The sequence below is a fragment of the Gekko japonicus genome, unplaced genomic scaffold (assembly GCF_001447785.1).
Source record: "Gekko japonicus isolate JY-2015 unplaced genomic scaffold, Gekko_japonicus_V1.1 scaffold1098, whole genome shotgun sequence".
In the NCBI taxonomy this organism is placed as follows: domain Eukaryota; kingdom Metazoa; phylum Chordata; class Lepidosauria; order Squamata; family Gekkonidae; genus Gekko; species Gekko japonicus.
Window position 1 is genome coordinate 366,094 of NW_015160244.1, and position 5,166 is coordinate 371,259.

Sequence of the window (5,166 nt, forward strand, 5' to 3'; positions counted from 1 at the left end):
CAGGCCCGCTCGCATGGTAGGAGTCCACTGGTTAAATAAAATACAGTTTTCACTGTCTGCATTTCTTTTCTGGCCATTGAAACAGTGGCACCTTTAAGCAGCCCCGTAGCCGGAAATTTGGGTTGGTGGGGCATGGGAAATTTAGTGGGGCAGCAGGGGAGGAGGGAGGGGAAAGGGGGAGGGAGGGGTGCCTCCCCTCACCTCCTGCAATATTTGAAGGGCCCGTCAGCTGATCTGTGGGCCACGTGCTCTGCCAGTCAGCTGGCGGGTCCCTTTAATGTCACAGGAGGGGAGGGGGGAAAGGGGCAGCAGGTCTTGTGAGGCGTGCCTCACCTGTGAAGGGCAGAGTCCCGAAAGCCCCCAGCATAGCTACGGGCCTGGCCCCCCCCTTACTGGGCTGCAAATCCTCACAGAGTCTCGGTTTTTGTTGTTGTTGTTGGGGGTGCTTTCAGGAGAACTTGCTCCTGGTGTGTGCGCGCGTGGAGAACAGAGGGTGGCGGCGGGATGAGGAGAGAGTTGATGGTGGAGAGAGTTCTTCTCTTGACATGGGAGAGGATGAGTCTGCCTCCCTCTTCCTGTCGTGTGACTCTGATGTCACAGAACTTCCCGTCATGCGCTTAAAGCTCAGTGGGTCTCATGCCGCTGTGCCGGTGGATAAAGGTTAGGTCCCAGGTCTGGAAAAGTTGGAGACTCACTCACGGCACGCGTCGTGCCTCCTTTCCATCTGTAGTGGTTAAGTGCACAGACTCTAATCTGGGAGAATCAGGTTTGGTTCCCCACTCCTCCACTTGCACCTGGCTGGATGACCTTGGGCAAGCCATAGTTGTGATAAGAGCTGTTCTTGAAAAAAGAGCAGTTTCTGTCAAGAGCTCTCTCAGCCCCGTCTCCCTCACAGGATGTCTGCTGTGGGGAGGGGAAGGGAAAGGAGTTTGTAAGTCGCTCTGGGACTCCTTCAGGTGGTGAAGGGCGAGGTATAAATCCAGTCTCCTCCTCCTCTCCTTAAGAGCAGCCAACTCTAATCTGGAGAACTGGGTTTGATTCCCCACTCCTCCTCTGCATGAAGCCAGCTGGGTGACCTTGGGTCAGTCACAAGTTTTCTCAGAGCTGTTCTCTCAAGGGCAGTCCTCCAAAGAGGTCTCTCAGCCCCGCCTACCGCACAGGGTGTCTGTTGTGGGAAGGGAAAGGAGATTGTAAGCCGCTCTGAGACACCTCTGGGTAGTGAAGGGTGGGGTATAAATCCAATCTCTTCTTCTTGCTCCTTTTCCATCTCTTCCCCGTTATCCCCCCTCCCTCATTTAACACCCAGAGACACATAACAGTGGGGCTACGAATATACAGGCAACCGTTTCCCCTGCTCCCCTGGACTCTCAAACGGAACAGCCCAAGACGTCTGATGTTCCAGGAGAGTTTTGTGGCTTGGCAAGGCAGAGAGAAGTGGAGTTCCGGTTTCCATGGAGCTCGATCGATCCTGAAACGGTTGGCTGTCCCAGCGGTTGCCCTTCTAGTGGGAATAATTCATTCCAGCCGAGTCCCAATGCACAGACCGTTCCCAATTGACCTTGCCTCGGAATACACCGGTGTGTGCGCGGCCTGCTGGCTCCCAAGTTCACCAGTCTTTGTGCAGCTGTGGCACAATCTGCTGTTCTGAAGAGCTGGGATCCCTCACTCCTTGTTATGGGACCTTCACAGATCACTTCAACACTGGAGTACCAGCCGGCCCCCAACGCAATCCTGAGGCGTGTGGCTCTCCCAATTGATTTTGCTCCTGCCAGAGGTCTAGGATTCTCGGGTAGATGCAGCAGGATCGGGGCCGAAGACTGAGACGCGGCTAACGGGAGCACCAATTAACCACTTCAGGCGATAGGAGTTTGGCCAGATTAGCCTTTGGGCTGAGCGACCCGGGGAAAATACGGCAAACTGCCTTGGGGATTGCATGGATCGACCGGCCGCTTAAGTTCTACGACTTGGGGCTGGATCTCCAGGGCATGTCTTTCGCTGTGCCCGCCAGTGGGGAGCCACACAGGTTGGCTCAAGCTGGGGGTGGGTGGCTCCACGTCCTACGACTGGGGAAGGGTCAACGCTGACCCCTGGCCCGGATCGTGCCGCTTCACGTATTTGCCCTTGCCGTTCTTTTCAACTGTGAATTTCATAAAGCGGCCCATAGTTTATCCCACTTTCTGCGTCTGACCCTTTATTCCGAGTATGGGGGCAAATGCAGCCTCTTTGAGGCCTTGTTCAGCCAACTGGCCTTGCGGAAGGCACCGGCGGCTGCGGAAGGTGGGAGTGTGAAGTAGATCAAATGGGAGGAGGAAAGCAGCAGCCTTTCTTCTCACTCTCTGGAAGTGTGAATGCATTTTGCTTTCTTCCGAATCCCTGGTGGGTCTGTTTGGAGCAGGAGGGAGCGAGCTGAGCTAGCGTTAAGACACTTTGAAGTGGATTCCGGTGACGGGATTCTGACCAGCAACTCTGCCTTGAGGGCGCTGAAAACTTGTTTTCAGAGGCCAGGAGAGATTCTGCTAGGACCAGAGGCTGAGAAGCTTCCTGCTTCAAGAAGCTCGCCTTGTTTTTAGTCTCTGGAGGAGGCCCCAGAGTCATAAGAACAGAAGAGAAGCCCATGTTGGATCAGGCGAATGGCCCATCCAGTCCAACACTCTGTGTCACCCAGTGGCCAAAACCCAGGGGCCATCAGGAGGTCCACGAGCAGGGCCAGAACTCCAGAAGCCCTCCCACTGTTGACCCCCACAGCACCAAAAATACAGAACAGAAGAGAAGCCATGTTGGATCAGGCCAAAGGCCCCTCCAGTCCAACACTCTGTGTCACCCAGTGCCCAAAACCCAGGGGCCAGAGCTCCCAACGCCCTCCCGCTGTTGCCTTCCAAGCAACAAGAATACTGAGCATCACTGCCCCAGACAGAGTGTTCCATCTATACCTTGTGGCTAAAAGCCCTGATGGACATCTGCTCCAGATGTTACACATGGAATTCACTGCCACAGGAAGTGGTGGCAGCTACAAGCATGGACGGCTTCAAAAGGGAATTAGATAAGAAGAAGAAGAAGAGCTTGGATTTATACCCCGCCCTTCACTTGGAGTCTCAGAGCGGCTTACAAACTCCTTTCCCTTCCCCTCCCCACAGCAGACACCCTGTGAGGTGGGCGGGGCTGAGAGAACTCTGACACAAACTGCTCTTTTTCAAGGACAGCTGTGCCAGAGCTTGTGACTGACCCAAGGTCACATCAGCAGGTGCAAGTGGAGGAGTAGGGAATCAAACCCAGTTCTCCCAGATTAGAGTCTGCTTACTTAACCTCTACACCAAATTGGCATATGGAGCAGAGGTCCATCAGTGGCTATTAGCGACAAGGTATAGATAGGGACTCTGGGGCAAGTGATGCTCTGTCTTCTTGGTGCTTGGGGGGGGGGTCAACAGTGGGAGGGCTTCTAATGTCCTGGCCCCACTGGTGGACCTCCTGATGGCACCTGGTATTTTCGGCCACTGTGTGACACAGAGTGTTGGACTGGATGGGCCTTTGGCCTGATCCAACATTGGCCTCTCTTATGTTCTTATGTTCACCTCGTGAAGCTGCCTATCCATGCAGCCGCCAGCACTTCCTGCAGCAGTGAATTCCACGTGCTAATGTGCAAGCACGGCAATGCAGGCCTGTGTCCTCGATGCGAAGATCAAAACAAGCTAATGTACGTGAAGTGCTTTGAACGCTTTCTGAAGATAATCCATCGTGGGGTTTCTGTGAACCTTCAAGTGCGGCAAAAGCGGGACAACAACTACTGAAAACCGTATCTGTGGCAGGTTTCCTAACGACGACACCTTGGGGGGAAAGATCAGACGTCTTCCTTTCAGATCGGCTTTCAGAGTACTTCTCCCCAGCCTGTCACCTTTTCTATGCAAGATTACAGTTCTGAAATCCCAGCCCGTGAAGATCTCTTTGTAACAGTCAAAGAGGCCGCGGCTGTTGCAGTCATGTCCCATCAGCAATCAGCGCGGTTCGCAAAACTGCGTCAGACAAAGCCAGCCGATCCCGGGGCTTCACCCCCATGGAATCCTCTGGTGGAGTCGTACAAATGCCGCCCACCCAAGCCGGCGGACCCAAGCAAATGAGGACAATGAGAAATGTGATACGCCGAGAGAATAGCAAATGAGCTCTGATTGACTCGTTACAATGCATCCCTTCCCAGGGTCCGGAGAGAGAAGTCAGCAGATAGAGAGGAAACCTATGGAGACAACATCTTGTTCCAACAGGAGCACGCTTGGTTTAATTGGAGAGGTCCCCGATCAATGGTATTGTTTTGCAGAGAACTTGCCATTGAAAAGGATATTAATTTACTGAGCGCTACTCTGTTTGCACGCTCTGGTCCCTGGCCGGCCTTCTCTTTGAACACAAGTCTCACTGTAGCGTAGGGTTCTTTCCCGACAGCCTTTCTCTGCAGTCCCCTCTTTGCCGTCTGTTTCTTTCTCCTCCGACGTAAACTACCAGCCGCGAGGTTCTCGACTCGCTAAAGGATCCACCTCTGATCCAGCAAGAAGAGTCGGTCCCCGCGGGGACAGGCCGGAGGGGCTTCCATCATCGTCCCCAGGCTGGTTGTGAAGCAGGCATGGGCAAAATATTCTTGCAGGACTGACGTCTTCTGCTCTGGCACTGGGGAGAGCTGGAACAGGAAGTCCTTGTGGGTGAAATTGCAGGCGAGCGGCTGGGTCTGAGGCTGTGTGCTAAGCCATGGTGCCAAGGCCTGAGAGAGAGAGACAAGAATAAGAGCCTGAGGGGTGTTGCAGAGGGTTAGAAAGGGTTGCAGCTGGTAGCTGAGCCAGTCTGGTGTCATGGTTAAGTGCGCGGACTCTAATCTGGGTGAACCGGGTTTGATTCCCCACTCCTCCTCCACTTGCACCTGGCTGGATGACCTTGGGCTAGCCGTAGTTCTGACAAGAGCTGTCCTTGAAAAAGAGCAGTTTCTGTCAGAGTTCTCTCAGCCCCACCTGCCTCACAGGGTGTCTGTTGTGGGGAGGGGAAGGGAAAGGAGTTTGTAAGCCACTATGACACCTTTGGGTAGTGAAGGTCGAGATACAAATCCAATTTCCTCTTCTTGAAAAAGAGCAGTTTCTGTCAGAGCTCTCTCAGCCCCACCCACCTCCCAGGGTGTCTGTTGTGGGGAGGGGA

General features: G+C 54.0%; 1 protein-coding gene across 1 annotated transcript in view; it reads left to right on the forward strand.

Moving 5' to 3' along the window:
* Positions 1-5,166, forward strand: part of CLUAP1 (clusterin associated protein 1) — a 77,881-nt gene that overhangs the window by 42,904 nt on the left and 29,811 nt on the right. The window lies entirely within an intron of this gene.